Raw genomic sequence first — 20,251 nt, 5'->3', positions numbered from 1 at the left:
AGACGAAGGTAAATTGCCTATCTCTCTGAGCGATAAAGAGATAGCTTTTCTAAAAGACTGAATTCAAATATGGGGTAGTTGGGGCAACATTCATCAACTTGAAGAATTTGTACTTTGCTAAGTGGAATGCTCATGTGTCGGTGGTTTTGATGTTCGAGGATTGATCGGCGTTTTTAAATATATGTCAGTTGCTAGTCCAGCGTTGAGGCGTTTTTTTTTTTCTGTCGTGTCTGCGTCTCAATTTTTTCGCTGGTTTCCTCAAGTGAATTCATTCTCTTTCTATACATTAATCTCTTCGTTGCAATTACAGAGGCGAAGTTAGAAAGCAGGCTAGAGTTTGCGTAGCCAGGGAACGCGCTGACAACACAGCCTTGCAAGAGCCGGGGTGACGCGGCAATACCCTGTCCCCTAATGCAACAGCTGTTGCGCCAGCGAACCAGGTAATGTCCTATTCGCCCGCTTTGCTCCGTCGAGGTGCGCACCTGACGTGGCGTCGCAGGCTAGTTCCGCTGCTACAGACGCCGGCTTTAATGCTCAAAGGACCGTTTGATGGCATCGCATCAAAAGTGGCCCACACCTGCAAGCATACTTATTTCGCGCCAACTCAAACGAGCTGTCCTATATGCGATTGCCACGTGCGCCATGTCCCACAGTGAGTGTGCGCGAGAGCACACTCCCGCAAAAGCCCATGCGTGCATGACAGGGTGTCCATTTTTGTCACAGCAGGTGACTCAGCCTGCTCATTGAAGCGCGGGTCACGTTCCTCCCCTGCAAAGTGGCAGTCGAGTATGCGAACCAAGTGACATGTACAATAATAAGTCAAGTCAATAATAAGTCAATGTAAATAAGTCAAGCAGACTGGCAGATGCTTTAATGACCGTCTGCTAGAGCAGCACAATAACGCTTATAATGCTGTGCAAGGTCATTTGGGCATTTATGTTACGAAGTATAGAACCCAATTTATTCGTCAAATTGTCGAGGCTGAAACAAAAAATAGGCTGGGTGTCATGGGTGTTAGTGCACCCTCCGTTGCAACGTCGAAAACAGGAGTTTCATTAGTTGCCGGCTTTCATGGCAATTAATAGGCACGTGTGTTTGAAACACGAGTGTTGGTGCTCAGTAGCTTTCCTTGCCTGGTATTCAATTTTAGATATTAAATTATTCCTGAATATAAAATTAGTTGCAAGTCACAGCTATTTCATTCTGCCTGCCCTTTTCTTCCCTGGTTATGTGCACTGTGAAGGCTATCGAAATACATCGTTAGCAACACTTGTTTATAACATTTATTTAACCTCTTGACATAGCTGCCAAATGTGCGTTGGATCTGCATAATTTAAAATGTGCGTTACATGCTACGAGATCTTTTTTTCTTGTTTCCTTAGCTGTAGATCACGTCTGCGCCCCAAATTTCACGTACGTATTTTTTATTCAGATTGAAGGCATGAGGCTTCCTCTATCCAACTTATTTGGTCCAGATAAAATGATGGTATGTACTTAAACCAACAATTAAATAGTTAAATAGCCGCCTTTGATGAAGGAAATAGTTTTTCGAATAGTTTATCTTAAATAGTACCAGGTATAGGAAACGCTAATTTTAGTCGCACAGCACTTTCTCATGCAAATATTTACATGCAAGGAACTGAGAATCAACACAGAACGTACAGTAAAAATACTTTTTTTATTATTTTGAGAACAAGATGATACTGGCCATTCATAATCTCTGGTGAGCAAGCATTTATCAAAACAAGTACGTGGCGACAACGCTTGGAACAAACATCCAGTTGAATGGAAACATGAAGTATTTACACAATGTGGAAAACCCAGTCGTTATAGTATAAAAATACGCCTTATTGCTTTTACTAATCGGACCGTCAAGAGTAACATCGTTTGCGAAAACAAATAATGTAGAATTTTCACAAAGCACGTGACGGTTTTTCTACAAAAATGAAATACGAAAGTACACTGATTACAATAAAAATATAAACTTTTGCTACCATGCAAATTAAACACGCGGAAGGTGATACTTGCTGCATTTGTCAAAGGGTTATAGGCTGCTAAAAACAGAACCTATAAACGAGGCTTAATTGAAAAGAAAATTTTGAATACAGATCTAAGTAAATTTCATTATACAACTTTAATAAAAAAAACATACTCCGAGGCTTCATCTAAGGAGCTTCAAAGTATATTGCTCAGGTTGCCAAAATTTTAATGTGGAAACAACGTAATGAAAGTTTTGAGCAATGCTGCGTAATTTCTCGCCCTATGTTTCCGGCATGCAAACTTGTATTTCTACACCGCGGTTACGTTGCTCTTCAAAGAATACCCAGCACCCGTTAAATGCAGGCATTTGCGAAGTGCAGCGTACTTTCGCGTTGTAGAACAGCGTACAAACACGAGAAACGTGAATGCAAAAGTATAGCAAGTTGGTTCGCATTTGATAGCACACTGTGACGGCAATTATTTCATTTCAGGTGCCCCTGTGTGAGTAGCTACAAATGTGCTTCGCTTCCAATTCTGTGCGGAAAACTTGACGTCCACGTGAAACTGGTTAGCATCCGTTATTTAAAGGGCATGAAATGCGTACAGAAAAAGAAATTGCTTTTGTTTTTTCTAGTAATTTGTGTTAGTGAATCCAATGAAAAAGAAATGCTCGGGTTTTTAGCCATACTGCTGACGCTGCTGGCAATATCGTATCGCAAGAACCAGTCCTAATATTGAGCCTGTGATTCTTTTTTAGATATGGGAGGAAAGGAGCAGCCAATGCGACCACACATTACTTGCAAAGAGGAGTCTGAAAACTACACCTGATTACTCAGTGGAACCACACAGGTGAATGACTGTTGAGCTCCTTTATTTGAGTATTTTATCAGATTCATTACATCTCGTACCTGTCCTTATCTCAGCACTACAGAGAAACCTGTCTACCACGCAAAGACATGTCGCTCAACACGGGAGTGACTCAACAACGTGCAGCAGACAGCTCAATATCTTAGCCATTTTGTACAGACGCTTTTTAGAAAACCAGGAAATTATGAGAATGTTCAGTGAAACTATCACGCTCTTTAAAGATAGCTTTGCTCGTTGTGAAACGAATTTTTAAATATGTATGACATGCAGGGTAAAACTAGCATATCTGGCATAGGTTCTTTTGTCTTATGAAAGTGGGCAAGTACGCCAGGTCTGCAAAAGATTCTTCTATTGTATACAAAACAATCATGCGTATGTTTAAGCAAGGAGTCGGAAACCGACACCTACCATGTACTTGCCATGGATACAATCAATATAATGGAAGATCATCGGTATTCTGGATCTATGCACTAAAATATACTTAAACTATCCAGCTTTGTAAGAATAACTGACGTAGCTAATCTGTTTAAACGGAAGTTGTCTGTGGCTTTTCTTCAGACACCTTTTATTGTTTCAACTCGCAAAGTCCTTCTCAAAAGGACACGTCTTTCGCCAATAATTCCTTAGCGGATAAAAACCGCTAGTCTAGGCAACCACCATTGTTCCTTAACGGACATAACTGCAAAGCATAAGGCACCTACCTGAACTCCTTAACGCGTCCGGCAAGATTTTATATGACAATTAATTGCAATGAACTTGCCCTCGTGGTTTTCCCACAGCATACCTCGACAGCATAATGAGCATGAAATAAAGTTTGGCCGAGGTAATTCAACGTAGTATGGTACTGACAATATATCATCATGCATTCTGATGTGTGGTGATATCACTGCTTATGTAACATGACAGCATATCATAACAATACCGGCTTGTGCTGGCAAGGCACTATTATCGAACTTGAACACGACAGCCGCGCAGAGCATACGAGGTCAATCGACCATGATTGGCATGAGAGAAGACCAAAAAAATTGCAATAAATGCACATTTTAGTGCATGCTCTTTGTTTCCTTTCTGCATTTTTTTAACTGTCCGTTTTTCAGATCCTATCCTCTCGGGCGCACAGTGCGACGGCGCTCAAGCGCACAACCATCCGCCCATGAGTGCGCTAACGTGTCCGCTTCGCTGATGCTTGAACTGGCTGCATAAAGATGGACTGCCTTCCACGGACAAGGCGCGAAGGGCCCCGCAGGCTTGGCACGCGCAGCGCAGGCCCCTGTAGCGCGGTCACGTCAGGTCATTCAGCTTACGTTATGTTACGCACTCCGCAGACCACGCCGAACGCAAGCTGCATTTTTTTAGTAACCGTGACTTTAAATAAGACGTCACAGTTTGACAAAATGCGCGAAACAAATTCCTGAGTGGTATATTTCATATCGAAGTTACTTACGGACACAAATTGAATAATAAAGTTTTTGTTTGTCGCACTAGTTTTATTTCGCGCAGCTACACAGTGTCGTAACCGAAGGACTTCCTTCCTGGCAGCTCAACAGTGAGATTATATAAAACACGATCGGCGCATTCTTCCTCCGGTGAGGCTGAGCGGGTACACCTAAACACAGTGAGCCTGAAAGATGGTCTGAGAAAACGGTCGAAAATCAACAACCATAGAACGTAGATTTGCGGCGCCCATGTAGAGAGAAAGAGACGAAAGAGATAAGAAAAGCAGGCAGATTAACAAGAACAGAAAATGTGGCTAGCTACCGTTCACCAGGGGCCGGCGAAGAGAACGGTCAAAAGATAAAAAAAAAATAGAGAGAGAGAGAGAGAGAGAGAGCGATTACAGTAACACGATCACACCAGGCGATCACGTGCAGCAAATGAAGACCAAGTAAGGCTAAAGCAGCTTGTGGAGGCTTGTAGTCGTTACTAACTGCAGCAGTGCTTTCAGAAATGCATTAATTGCAACCTTGTCTTGATAATGCTACGCTTAGCTACTTTTTTCATTGTACATTTGCACGACTTCCACAGAACTAAGTTGCCACATTCATGACTATGGCGCAACAAAGAGCTGCGTAAAATAATGCCCTTAGAATGACTAACTATACATGGTTGATAAGACACGAAACGCTGACCAAAGTTTAGGGCCACACTGCCTGCCCAACCGCAGAATTCGATCCCAAGGTTTGAATTGAAGTACACACAATTACTTCATGGAAATGGAAAATGTTCATCCGTTAAGAAACCGGCAGCTTACACAAAACTACAGAGGTATTATGAAGACTTCCAGAACATTGACTAACGATAAGTGCCTGCTTTTGCACAGTAGAAGCAATAACAAATAATATTCTCCTAAGCACTGCACTACAACGCACCAAATGCGAATTATAACTATCAGAACACAATTTTCACGCAATGCAGAAAAAATACTCATCTGCTGTCATGTTAGATGAACCAACCTGCCTTATAGGCCCATTGGTTCGCGAAATTTTTTCTAAATCACATTGCCTTTTAATACGCCGTATTCTACGTCAACTGTGCATTAATTCTTCACAACATAAATAGTAAACACACTAACCACATACATTCTGTCTCGAAGTTAGGTGTCGGCGTTCCTTTTCAAGAGATGATTCAGACCAACATATAAGTCCTATGGCTCACAGCATTGCTTGACCATAAATCGATTGGTTTTGCCGGTCGCCTGAAGCTAAACATATGCAAAATATAAAATAATAACTGCGGACTGTATTCAGAATAAGTTAACCCTCATTTTCAGCACCTAAAATGCAGAAAAATGTCATCACATCTAGTAAGAAACCACTGTGTTTCACTTCCTAACACATCAGAAGTCCATTGTGGGAGAGAAACCGCACATAACACTGGTATACGTTGGCAAAATTGTAGAGAATTCGAAGCAATAAAAGAGGCGTTGGACCCTTCTCATTTCTAAAAAATATAGTCTGTTGAATGTCAAGCTTTCACCGCAGGCACATAACGTGAAGGAGGTCTCATCACTACGGAGAAAAGTCCTACTATCAGTTACCTAAATAGTTACGCGAATTTAAATGCACGGTAACCGGAGACACGCACGGCTTTCTGAAAGCCTCTGGATACAGTCTCGATAAACACAAACAGACAAAGTGTGTTTCACCGTGAGAGCATCACCGTAAAATGGTTAATTGTGAAAGAGTGTATAACACATTCCATTTTGCTTTCACAAAACAACGGCACAACGATGCTCTGGGTACACGCAGATTGGCGTAATGTATAATTTAAGGGACACGTACAATATCGCCTTGTTCGGGGCATCATGAACACAGTTTTCGATGGAGGAGGGTGCGATGTATCGACAGACAGCGCACGGAGCCTCCTTGTAGTGGCATCTGATGTTCGAAAGGAAGATGGAGCCGGTGAGCACCCACGTCTTTTCCGGTAACAGGGTTGGGTCCGACCAGTGCTGTGGCGCGGTAACCAGGGCTCGGAGTCTTCTGCAACGATAGAGATCGATTCCTGCACAGAACACAGAAAAATATTCATTAAAGGGCGTCCATAAGACACTGGAAGGATTGCAATCTTTTATCATGCTATTAAACTACCGCAGTGTTCTCATGCACTGCCCTTATGCTATGCAAGATTTTCTCGCAGTAAAGAAAGAAAGAAGCCGTACAGGAGTGACCGTATTGCACGGAGCGCAGTAAGGTGTGTGCTCAGTGGGCATGTGTCCAGAATACCTACAGGGATGCCTACAGCAGTAATACGAAGCAGTTCCCCATACAACGGCACAGATCTTGTTCGCCCTATACTGGTATGATTCATGTCTATACTACAGCTGCTTCCCTAGCCTCTGGTCGTCTTTCGTGTATACAGTTACATGACTACATCATGTGCCTGCTTTCCATAGTATCCATGACTGGTTGTACGCTCACAGCTAAGCTTGAGTATAGTTAGGCTGCTGTCTACGCAAGAGCAAATAATGCCAAACCAGAACACCTGAGAGCATAAGCGCGGTACACAACATTACAACGGTATGCCGCATTTTCAGGTGCTGGCACTGTCTACACTGATCATTCTTTAAACGAACGATTGTCACTTTTTTGTGCGCTGGCAAAGGATACTGTTCCCGCGATGCCCACCATTCTATGCTTCGCCGGAGACGGTAATGTGGAAATGGCCTCCCTTTTCTCTTGCACCCGCCGTGGTTGTTTTGTGGTTATGGTGTTGGGCTGCTAAGCACGAAGTCGCGGGACCGAATCCCGGCCACGGCGGCCGCATTTCGATGGGGGAGAAATGCGAAAACACCCCTGTACTTTGATTTAGGTGCACGTTAAAGAACCCCTGTCGGTCTAAATATCCGGAGTCCCTCACAACGGCGTGCCTCATAATCAGAAAGTTGTTTTGGCTCGTAAAATTCATTATTTAATTTAATTTTAAATTTTCTCTTGCAGTAGCACACCTCGCGATCGTGCCCTATAAGCACGTAGCTTGGTTATAGGAATCGCTGTCTTCAGTGCTGCAATGGTCAGCACTTCTGCCTTCCTGTAGAAGTTAACCTGCGCTGATTACCAGTCAAAGTAGGGCCACAAGTGATGGCCGGGAATGTATTAACGAGCAGAACGAGCAGGCAGCATTCGGCAACTCCGTAGACAAAAATAAGTGCGTGCTGCGTGTGTCTTCTGAATAATTCGAAGTTGCACGCTTGAAGTAATTGCTAAGAGTCGTCCTCCTATTGTGCATCGAACAAGCTCCGCTGAATCCAGGGCTACAAAACAATGTATTTAAATGCTATGTGCTATGAAATATAGCCCTTATGCCTCTACTGTTGTGAGCGCAGTAGCCGCCCGAAATGGAACTAAGATATATATAGCGTCCCAGCCAACGTAAGCTAAGCTGTAAAAATGAAATTTACCGAAGTGCAAGATAAAAATTTAAGTCCTACCATGTTGCTCCGTGAGACCTCTTACAACCAAACGCTGTAGGGTCTTAAAATCGTGTCTATCCCCGTGATTTTATTGCGAATATCATTCTCTGCCTACTTAAGCCATCTTGACTCCGTCCGTCCGTCCGTCCGTCCGTCCGTCTGTCTGTCTGTCTTCTTACATCGACCCAGCGGCCAAGTTGTCCACCTGCTTGGGTCACTAGTCATGGGCTCCTGGTCGCGATGCCGTCGTGGTCGTTGCATCGCCGTCATTCCAGGTTTGGCATACGACACTCGTTATCCCTTCGTCGTAACACCATCGTCGTCATACAGTCATCCACATTGGTTGTCACGCTGGCATAGTGATGCCCTCGCGGTCGCTGAATCTTCCTCATTCCAGCTTCGTGATCTGACTCTCGTCATGGTGCCATCATCACGTCTTTTACTCCGACTCCGTGGTCCACGTTTCCTAATCACTTGGACCCCTCGTTATGTGCTCGGGGTCGAGATGGCATCGTGGTCGTTGTATCGTCATCATTGCCGCTTCGTCGTCTAACTCTGGTCATGCTATCGTCGTCACATAGCTGTCATGAAGTCATCGTTACGGTGTCGCTTTGTCATTGTCATCACTTCAAGTAACATCATCCCATTGTCATCATGCCGTCCTTTTTATAACGTCTTCGTCGTACCATTGACGTCAATCTTTCTTCGTCACTGTATTATCAACCTAATACCGTCATTCAATCGTGAGTATGCCTCCCGTGTCATGCCATCATCGTCAGAGTGCTACCATGCATTGTCCGACCGCCATCGTAATGTAGTCGTGGCCGTACCATCATCACTCCAGCTTCGTTATCCGACTCTCATCATGCCGTCGTCCCCAAGGCATCGTCGCCATAGACGTTTCATGATGCAGTAATCGTCATGCCATTGTAATCATACTCGTGGTCATACCATTGTCTTCACGCTGTTGTCATGTCATCGCCGTCACTGCATCGTCGTCATACAGCCGTCGTGCATTCTTTGTCATACGTTCGTCACAATGTCAATGCGGTCATTTTCATCATTGTAACTGCGACATTCGACTCTGGTCATGCCAACGTCGTCATACCGTTGTCATCATGTTATCGTCGTCCCACATTGTTTCACCATACCATTATTTCAGTACCGCCATCCCGTTGTCTCCATGCTGTAGACGTCATATCACCTTCGTCGATCCATCATCATTCCTTGTTCGTCATTCTATCGTAAGCATGCTGTCATTGTTCAATCGTGATTATGCCGCCGTTGTCATTCCATCGTCGTCATTGCATCATGGTCACACGGACGCTATATGCACCCGTTGTCACACCGTCGCCGTCTTGCTCGTGCCAGCATCATCATTCCCGCTTCTTCCGGTTGTCGCCGTACCGTAGCATATCATCGTCATCCCATTGTCTTCATGTTGTCGTCACATTTTTGTCATTACACCATCCTGATTATTTAACAATCGACATCTCATTCTCGTCATGTCATCATCGTTATACGCCTTTATCGTTCGATCACTTTCATTTGTTCTACATCATTCCACCATCAGTGCGTCCACGTTATAAAGTTGTGATCATGCCTCGATACCTATTTGCGACTTAGGTAAGCGAGCACCATAACAAAGTGGGAAGATATCGGAGAATTTTGCCTGTGGCCGAGCAACGAAAATCTAAGAACTGCTAAACATGTGTTGAATATACCTGACTCCAGGGATATGGTCTGGTGCTACGTGTCTCAATTGATATTCGCATTACCGGTAAGAGTAATCGCTAGATGAGTTCTGCCGTTATTTCTCGTGGTTGGGATTTTGCCGATCAGTGTATATCATAGCGATCCCGAAGCCATTGCGATTGCCGTTGTTATGTGGCAATGAGGGATGCAATAACGTCTTCACCACAAGTTGTCTTATCCACAAGTTTTCTTTACCCCGACTTTTACAACTACGCTGAATCCAGCTTCGCAAGGTGGAATAGACTTGCTTTTTTTATTTGCTCAGCTTGTCTAACGTTAACTCGGACACAAGGGCTTGACAGTGACAGGTTTCATACAGCTGACTGCTTTATTTGTTCTGGGTATGTCGGTGAGACTACCTGTGTGGTCTTTAGTATCACTGTCGTGGAAGCATAGGGAAATACGCAAAACAAAATTGACAGACAACTGTAGTTGACCATACACATGATGCGAAACATTCATGCTTCGTAGAGAATGATTGTATGAATACTGTAGTTGTTGGGTAGCGAATGGTTATGTAGAGATTAGAGCAGTTGTGTTTATATTTATACGACAGAATGTTTGTAATGGCCAGGCCACTGAAAGGAAACTAAAATCCAGTGACACATACACAGCCGCATGTGGCAAATAATTTTAGACTGCACTATCACCAGAATCGCTCCACGAAAACGACGATAAACCCGAGACGCCTACTCGTAAGAACTGGCTGGAGTCGAAGGAGGATGCTTCGCATTAAATTGAGTCGATGCTTAAAATACTCTCCTTCATTACTTCCTGCGAACTTTCAACATCAGAACGCAGCAACAAAGCACTTCGAAAGGTATGCTGGACTTGGTTCGTACACCTTTTTATCACTAAGCAAAGGCTTATAGCTTCAAGCTATTCAGTGACCAGACATAATTATTTGTTTTGCAAGCTGCAAATATGTGTGCCTATTTCGACTGCATACAAACCAGTACAACTTTGCGGCAACGCTGCGTAGAACACTTTTCCGAGCATTTCAATCACCCTTTAGTAAACAAACTGAGCCTACAAGTTCACTTTTATTTTCTAGGTGCACTAGGTAGCCAGTTATCGCAGAGTAATGAAGACCTACTCAAAAGTACGCCGAATTTGGCGTATCTGAAAGCGTCGTGTCGGTTATACCTACGCCATGGACGTTTCGTAATCACTGATTGTAGCAAGAATACCTCTAGCCTCAAATCTGTCAAGGATACCTAATATTGCGTCTTTTGTATGATCATAACTGTTTCCGAGACACTGCACAAGTTGCGATCATGTTTAGGCCTTGCGCAGATGTGAAAGGACTTACTTCAGTTATATTGAAATAAAATGTCATGTTACCGTCGTAATAAAGTGTCATAAAATGTCACAGTACCAGTGTTATGCGACCGGCAATGCTCCTATCACAAACACCACATCAGTTAACAAAGTAACATGATGCACAAATTCTAGCGTTACTCAGGTAAGGAAAACAAAATCAGGGTCTCTTCCAACGACTTTTGCGAGGCATCTACACCCACAATTACAGTTCACACATCTAACTAACAGCCGAAACTCATAGTCGAATGTCTTAAACTGAGCCTGCGGATACGGGAATAAAACACTGATTCACGGAAAGCAAACTTGTCGTTTAGTAAAGCAATGAACGGGCTAGTTGGTTGACGTTCATGATTGTATTACGCTTAGTGCTGCACTGACGAACATAAGGAACAAGACGCTGGCGCACGCTGCGCAAACTACCAACTTTTTTTTATACTGTTAAAGAACACGTCTATATAGACAGCCCAACGCTACGATGTTCAAATAGTGTTCACCGCTTCGCAAAAACTAAAAGGTATGTGCAAGAGGGTGAACGCAGGATCCAAAGAAATAAAACGAAGTGCTATATTCTGTCATACTAAGCACGTGAAAAAGTACGTGAAATGCGCTAGTTGAGTGGTTTACTAAATCCCACTACATTATGGGAAAGTGTACATTGGGCAAACCGGACGGTGTCTAAAAGACAGGATAATGGGGCACAAGTACGCGCGAACTTCTGACAGCACCTCTTGGCTGCGCAATGCAAACAGCGCAAATGCTCTCCACCACTACAAAGAACCACAGTCACTGGCGCATCAAAAACAAAAACTGTGCGAGAAATATGAAAGGCACTTCCGACAGCAAAAGAAAAAGAGTAGTGCGTAAGAACTCCGTCCTTCATGCTTATTGAAGCCGAGTTTGCAAGAGCGAACGGGTGCAAGTGAACGATGTTTTCCTGGCGAAACGCATCATCACCAGGGGCTTATAAGGCTTCAGCCCCATATCCCACTCCCGAAATTTTTTCGTGCTATCATGCACCGCCGACCAAAATGACCCCCGCCGCTCGAAATCATCCTGGATTTCCTCTAGAATGCCTTTTTCACGCTCGGAAAGACATTCCAGCGCGAACATTGCAAACTCGGGGTGAATTTCGCGGCAACGCCCACGCACCGGGAGTCACATAACGCCAAGGAGCACAACATTTCAAGGGCATTTTGATGGCAAGTGGCCATTGGGAATTTTGGACGCTTTCTGTATAGCAGACTAGTAAAAGAAACAATGGTCGCTCGCCTCCATAGCTGTGGGGACTCGACGGATGGCAACGCGTTCGCTTAAGCGCAACTTCTCCGGAAAGTCTTGTCTCGCCGTTGTAGGATACCTAGCAGTATGCGTATGGTTCTGTGTGGACCAAGCGTCTCGGTACAAAGTTTTCTCCGATATCCTTTCGGTAGCCACATTGGGTGCCCAGTGTAGGCATTTGTTTGCGGCCAACGTGCTTTCCATTGCATTTTTTTTTTATGTCATTGCTCCGGCTCCACAAAAAAAAAAAAAAAGATTGTTGAGGCGCAGTGAATTGACGCATGGTGAAAGTTTGATTTCGTCCCTTCGTCTTCTTTAGCGGAAAGTTAAAGGCCACGGGACGCTTCAGCTGCCGGACACTCGTAATATATTATTGCGATAGCAATTATATGAACACTCCAGGCGCATTCCTGCCGTCGCCGTCACCCTCATGTTCCGTATCGAGTCTAAGGACCACCAAGGACAATGTGACCGCGCGCCGCATGTTGCATGGGCGAATGAAAGCTAGGAGGTTGGTGTGGGTGAGCCGACGATGGTGGCTCAGCCTTGGGTGAGCAAGGGTAAAAATCTGGTAGGAAGCGCGCCGCCTTTCGTCGCGCGCGATACATTGGGGGTAGTGGAGGGAGGGCGGGCGGTCCTTTGGATTCTGTTATCTGTGAATGTGTGATTGCCCACCGTGTTTATTTTCCTTGTTTGACACATTATATACAGTGACTTTTCTTAAATATTTAGGCTTATTGGAGATTTAGACGTATAGTCAAATATCTTTTTGCAAGATTTTCTGTATACTTGCATAGAACTTTGCTTCCAGTGGCAGTTATTTGCCCTTTACCAAGCTGTATGTTCCCATTTGTATATTCCATTGTATCTTCACATTTCTAATCTACGAGGGCGAGTCAAGTGAAAGTGAGCCAACCCACCCTTCGCAATAATGGTTCGGTTCATTATCGGCGAGGCATGCGCGTAGCACACACAAATCTCTGATTCACAAAAGTGGCATGCAGGTGTGAGGATAAATTGCTCTTATGCACTGCATGCGTTGAACATGGTTGCGTGACATAACGGACGCTGCAAAAGTTGAACAGCGTGGTGTCGTTATGTTTTTAACAGCTGAAGGTCTTTCCCAAAAAGAAATTAGGCGCCGTATTCTTTGATCATTGCATTTCATTGGCCATTGTGAAGCGTTGGAGCAAACGGTTCACAGAAAGACCTGAAAGTTGCAAAGACGATCCAAGACCGGGCCGAAGCCACCGTGCAATCGCCCCCACACATCTGCAAAGGTTGGTGAGGTGATGAGACAAGGACGGAGGATACGCATCGATCAACTGGCACAGCGTGTGAGCCACGGTTCGGTTCACACCATAATTCATCAACATCTCGGTTATCGGCTCCTGTGTGCGCAATGGATGCCCAAAATTTTGAACCACCGCCAGAAGGCGGACAGGCTCAGCGCTGCCTTGACTCATCTGATCCGGTATCACAATGGGGGTGACGACTTCTTGTCTGCAGTTGTTACCGTGGAGCAATCAAGGTGTCCCTATTACGAGCATGAAACACGACGACAATGCTTACAACGGAAACATTCGAATTCACCACCCCTAAAGAAAGCAGAAGCCCTCATTTCCACCAGGAAGGCATTGACTTTTTTTTTTCGATCGTCAGTCATTACTGATGGAATTTGCTAAACATGGGGAGACTGGAGACTTGGAGAGAAACCTGGAGAGGTGTGAGACACACTGTACTGTTGGTGGTAAATAGAACCTTCAGCATTCAACTATCAATCCTTTCCGGTATTGTGAAACGCCAGATCGGCTGCGTGTCGCAATCAAGAAAAACGATGTGGAAAATTGACGAATGGAGTCATCATTCTCAACGACAAATCCGCCATACAGCCCAGACTTGTCGCCTTCCGACTGCCACATTTTAAGGCAATTAAAAAAAAAAAAGACAGATCAAGAGAACCAAATTCGTGTCAGACGATGACGTTAAGGAGCCAGTTACAGACTTTTTGAAGCAGCAAACCAAGGATCTTCATGAGACGGGAATTACGCGACTCGTTAGCCAGCGGACAAATGTCTAAATGCTCATGGAGAATACTTATAAAAAAGTACCCCGTTTGTCGTATATTCGCGTCGGGTGACTCTCAAACAAGGTTCTTGAATGACGAATTAAAATATTTGTCCTCAGCTTGTTCATTTCACGGCTTTTCCATTTTGCATATCAGCGGCATGCACTTGTTTGCTGGTTTCGAACTTTTATGGTCTAAAGTTCGTGTGATATTTTCTTTACTTATCGACTGGACAAGAACATGGAAGCATTGATATCGGTTTTTTCGGGCACAATTTTTGGGACGTACGAGTGTATTCTTTTATGAAAAGATACATATTTTGCTTGTCTTGAGAGTGCGTAGCATTCAAAAATTTGTTTGCAGCTTCTTTGCCAATGGCAGAGCAGTTATTATTCATGTATTTGATCCCTCTACAAATTTCATGGCTGAGCTACAATGTGAGCCCCCGAACGATACTTGTGCCTCTCCCACGTTCGCGTCTTCTTCCTTGTGTTCGTCAGTGCCACGCTAAGCGCAATGCAATCATAAATCGTCTGATCATTTTGCATGTAGACGCACGTGGCACCTTCATTTTCTTCTATGCAGCCCGTAATCGGAGAAGTGACAGGAAATTCACAAGTAAACGCCACAACGACGGGTTGAATTATTTCTCTTCGCTGATGACGAGGAAGGCAGCAGTAATTTTAAGCGAAAAAAGGTTATATCACAAAAAAAATTAATTACTATGATATGTTGGAAGCAGTCACAGCCGTACGAACATCAGACAAATTACTTTCGCATCAGCGAGCTCCCACAATCGCACCGTAGCGCTTGAGGGTGCCCGCGCTTAATTCAGCTTTTTCATCCGTCTACCATCCAAACTCAATGGATAATTTTTTTTTCTTGCGAACACCCTTCAGAGCTGGTGCTAATAATACATACAGCCCCTTCCTTCGAATGTCAGGCCCCATTGTTCACTGGGTAATTAGGCTGGTGGGCACAGGCCGTTCAAGCGTAAGGGGGATCTCACAGCATGTTCAGTATTTGACGATACAGGCAACGGAGCGGAAGGCGCTCCATCTCCACAAATATGGTGATCACGTGCAAGATATTTGTTTCTGTTTATAGATATTGACTTAGGCAACGCATTTCTGCATTGCGTACCATGGCTCTTAAGAATAACACCCCCGGCAGTCAGGAGCAAAACCGCGATAATTCGACCAACTACACGGCGACTAATCCGCTGTACAAACCGGTCGCGCTAAGCAGAAGCGAACTTTTAGGCACCTAAGATTAATTCTTTCGTTCAGAAAACAAGACATGTCTCACTAGTAAAGGCACACTGGTTAAGTCAGTATCGTAATGAAAAATGACGAAGGGATGGCAGACGTCGAGGTAGACGCGACACATTGCGCATGCAGCGCACATGAAGAAACGCACGGGGAAATAGAGGCATATCTTTACGTTGATGCATGATCATCACAGCATGCTGCCTAGCACAATAATTAAATTTCTAGCGCTGAGAGTCAGCTAAGGATTTCGGCTACGAGTATGAAGGCATTTGTAATCTGCAACTCCAACGCCCGCGACATGACACGGAAACACACCATTTGCAAGGAAGTCAAATGAGAATAGTCCGCAGCCCTTTGAGCTTTAAGAAGATCCTGGGCCCATGGCAAACAGATATATTACAAAGGCAAGCGCTGGTGGCCTTCCAGGTATTCCGGGAAGGAAGTAATATTATTTGAAATTGTTGATTACAGTTTGTATTCCTTTCTAGTTTGTATGCTCTTTGTGTGCCCGAGCTTATTTGAATTTCTGTAAGTTGAGTTTACGCTTCGATGCGTCTTATGGGACATCTGCTGTGATTTCTCGTTTTACATTGATGCGAGACAACATTATGCTCCAGTGTACTTTATTTATTTTATCGAGTTCTTTAAATCAACTTACGTCACCTGACTGTCTGACCTTTTTCATTCTTGTTGCCTTGCTGGTACTGAGTGTCAGCCTGTTAGATAATTTTAGTGCAGATTTGTTTAATGCGGAAAGCAGCAGCCAGCACTACCCAAGGGCTCCAGCATCTCCTCAATATTGCTACGGGGATGTTGGGGAGTATAGAAGATTGTAGTTAGAATATATATACAAAATTAGTCGGAGTAGTTAATATGGCTGACGACCAACAACATGCAGCAGCCAGCGTCCCGCGATATTCTTTTTCCTCTCTTCCTTCATCCTTCCGTAACACGTGAGGCGAGCACAGATGCGCCGGGGCGGTGCTCGGTGCATCGGCAAGTTAAGGCAGTTCTAACTGAAGAACGCCGGTCGCGCAGTCGATGAAAGCAGAATGAGTGGATAAAAAGTCCAAGCCAAGGAAAACGTCGTCAGGGCAGTTGTAGATCTCAGCAAGGAGAACAGAAGTAGGGCAGCCGGCTATACTTAAACGCGCAGTACACATTCCATAAACAACCTGCATGCCGCCATCGGCCATACGAAGCATTCGGGCAGCTGCTCGGATGAGGACCTTCTTTAAACGTCTACGTAAGCTAGAACTCATCACAGATACGTGGGCTGCAGTGTCGACGAGTGCTTGGAGAGGTACGCCGTCCATTTTAACGTCAATTACAGTTCTACATGTGGGCACAGACATAGGATTTGCTGCAGCAGTCGGCAATGCAGCACCACCTCCGAGGGCTGCATTTCCTAGTTTTCCGAAAGGGTGCGGCCAAAATCCACAGGGGACGAAAAACGACGTGGCTGCGGCGAACGGGAAGATGGGCGATGCGTTTGCGGTGAACGAGACTGGTGTCCGCACGGCGATGGTGAGCCGCTGTACCACGTGTTCCTAGCAGAGTTGTCGGCGCTGTTAGACTCGGCGGTGGGCTAAACATTGCGGACATTTCCACCAAAACGGCTCAGGTTGGTCGGCGTGCGAGGTGTTGAGGGCCATGAATTGCGACAGTATCGGGCGACGTGACCAATGCGGCGACAGGCGAAACACATCGGCTGGTCGTCCGCGGTTCTCCACTCAGTCAGGTTGCGATACCGCGGAGAGAAGTGGAGCGAAAATAGTAGAAGGGCGTTCGTTAGCTCTGGGTATGCCGACAGCACACACAGAATGTAAACCAATGTTTTCAAGTTCCTGGCGAACGATGGCTTGTACGAGGGGAACTGAAAATGTGGTAGCATTAGGGCTACGCGAACAGGAAGCTAAGGGCGCCATGGCATCCAGTTCATGTCGAACGATTCGCACCACGTCCTCTGATGGCGACGCATGCTGCTGTGCGGGTTGATCTTCACACGCAGACGTTGCGGCAGGATTGAAGTCTGGCCAATGGTTGGAAGATGCATCGGCTTTTGGCCTGCTCGAATTGTCGGCACTCTTTAATGATTGCATCAACTGTAGAGCAGCTTTTGCACATGAGCAGATTCAACGCGTCGTCAGCAATGCCCTTAATTACATGCCCGACCTTCTCAGCTTCTGTCACGTCGTGATCGGCTTTACGACAAAGTTCCAGCTCGTCCTAGATGTACGAGACATAGGAATCCGTGGGGAATTGGGCACGCGAGGCCAGTTTCTGCTTTGCGGCAATCTTACGGCTGGCTGGTTTGCCAAAGAAGTCTGTCAATTTCTCTGTGCATTGGTGACAGCTGCTTAGCTCCTCTTCGTGGATTTCGTACCACGCCTTTGCCGTGCCTCTTAGGTAGAACAACAGGTTAGCTAGTATAGCCGTAAGGTCCCATCTGTTGATTCCACTCACGCGTTTGTACATAGCCACGCACTCTTCAACGTCGGCGCCATCGGTCGCGCAGAAAGTGCCAGAATCCTTGAGTTGCACAACGACAACCGAAGGTGACAGCGACGTAGCGGGTGATGGTGGAGGCAGCAACGACGTTGATCCCGAGTGCTCACCGTCATTCATGGTGAGGACGGTGATGCGACGTCCATTGCGGAGCTCCGTTTCCAACCGTGGTACCCCACAACTCTTACCAATATATTACGGGATGTTGGGAGCATAGAAGATTGTATTTGCAATATGTATACAAAATGAGTCAGAGTAGTTAAGATGGCTCAGCAACAACACGCAGCAGCCAGCGTCCCACGATCTTCTTCTTCCTTTCTTCCTTCATCCTTCCGTAAAAATAGAATATTTTTTACAAAATACTGAGGTACAACGCAGAAGCAAGAAAGCGCACAGCTGACCATCACTTCCATGCGCTGCAACAGTCGCGCCAAACGTGAGACACTGCAATGCGTATTGGCCGGGGCCGGAAAAAAACAGCGCTTGAAATAAACACTCAGAGTGTCTTGCTTACTTCGAGGTCGCGCATTAGAAGCAAAAATCCATCGTCTATGCAACGAGACCCTAAGAAACATTGCATATTCGAGGAGTCAGCTATGGCTCAAGGGAAGATAAATATTGTCGCCATTACCTACATCCAGATTCCCTTTTCCCAGCTACATTCACAAAAAACGAACAATTGTAAATCTTAGAGTAAAATGAAAAGAAGCGCTTACTACTGCCTCCGGAATATCCACAGTACCTATCTGTTATCTTGGTTAATGTACAAGAAAAAATGCAGGAGTTAAGAAAAGAAAGCTCAAAAAAGTAAAAAAAGTATCGAAGCCAGAAAGAAAGGGAGGGGGAGCACGACAAATATCAAGGCGCGCATTGCATATCCACGTTCTTTTCAGTTATGAAGGAGCTACTTGATGTCGTACTCATTTCACATCATTCTCACTCTTTTTATTTCACTCGGTCAGAGACATCGCGTGCACTATTTCAAAGCGAAGCTTTATATGACTAGGCAAAACGAAAATCCTCCTGCCCGCGCCTGTGTACAGAAAACTACAATCACCAGCAATGGCTTGAGCGTCGTCGTCTTCTTCTACAGCTGGCTCCGTTGCCGCTCGTCATTCGAGCGCAGAATTTCATTTCTCTGCTGTCGTCGTAATTGGGAGACCGCAGTTAGGGCGGTATGAGCCATTCCTGAAGTGGGTATGAGCCATTCATTGTCTTACGTGACGGACAGATATAATTTTGAAGCAATTTAATTTTGAAGAATCGCAAGCATTAATGGCGGGCGGATGCTGCTAACCCCGCCGCCGAGCAAACTGGGTACATCGAATGCAAGCGACAACGGCGGGCATACCATCACTGACGTCGTTCGCTCCTCCATCGCAGCCGACCGTGCCCTCAGTAAGAAACACAAAGACGTAGCCAATAATTGAGAAAGACGTTAATGAACCATCCAGATTAACCCAGTGATAAACACCGGGACCGCCAGTCACAGCTTCGCTGGTTAACCATCTCTTCGGAGTGCTTGGGCGGTAATGAAATAAAAAACGCTGCAAAAGGCGCCGAAACATGCGTGACTGCGGCCAGCCATGCGACTCCTCGAAGAGGGTGCACAGAGCTGTGTGCGTAGTGGCGATGCAAAGCTATCCACAGTGTTGTCGACAGTAAAGTTTTAACAAACTATCGGAAGTACAAAAACTATTGAGAGCATCATCGCTAGCGCACAGTCGATATGTAAAAACAGCAACGTATATTTTCCGACGTATCCGTATTCCCAGTCACATCAAGTGTGCGTTAGCGGTTCTCATTTAGTCTAGAATTCGGTGTAATTTACTAATCAAGCAACGCCAAACTATCGGCCGCACTCTGAGCAGCGAGTTATTGCAATACTGTAATTAATTTCATAGGCAAGTATCGTAATAATATCGGTAGTGCGATCTATATTATTATCGTAAATAGTAATTTCTTAAAATTATGGGTGGTATCACAAACAATGGATACATTTCGTAGCAATGACAGCTTTGCAGTGCTAGTGCGCCCGGGAGCACGGCCGCTCCGCTCTGAGGCGTCTGGCCCCTCCAGCGGGTTCCCCCGACACGACCCCTCACTTAATGCGGTGGGGGAGAGGGATAAAGTGGCCGCTAATCGCTGGTCCAGCAGAGACAACGGCGGTCGCCCTCATCTTCGCTGCCGGAAGACAGCACCGGAAACGAGGAGGAGTGGGATGGACGGACTCGAGCTGTTTTCTTATTTCACTAAATGCATGCATCGCTGTATACGCTGAAACTGGCT

The 20,251-nt window shown here is 45.3% G+C and overlaps 1 protein-coding gene across 1 annotated transcript in view; it reads right to left on the bottom strand.

Moving 5' to 3' along the window:
* Positions 1-1,659: 1,659 nt before the first annotated feature.
* Positions 1,660-20,251, bottom strand: part of LOC126519690 (achaete-scute homolog 2-like) — a 33,823-nt gene continuing 15,231 nt past the window's right edge. The window contains exon 2 of the mRNA XM_050169052.3: positions 1,660-6,351. The gene's annotated coding sequence lies outside the window, so the exon portion shown is untranslated. The remainder of the gene's footprint in view (positions 6,352-20,251) is intronic.

The sequence above is a fragment of the Dermacentor andersoni genome, chromosome 10, assembly GCF_023375885.2.
Source record: "Dermacentor andersoni chromosome 10, qqDerAnde1_hic_scaffold, whole genome shotgun sequence".
NCBI lineage: Eukaryota > Metazoa > Arthropoda > Arachnida > Ixodida > Ixodidae > Dermacentor > Dermacentor andersoni.
Note: the sequence above shows the minus strand (reverse complement) of the source record. Positions and strands in the feature narration are given on the sequence as shown.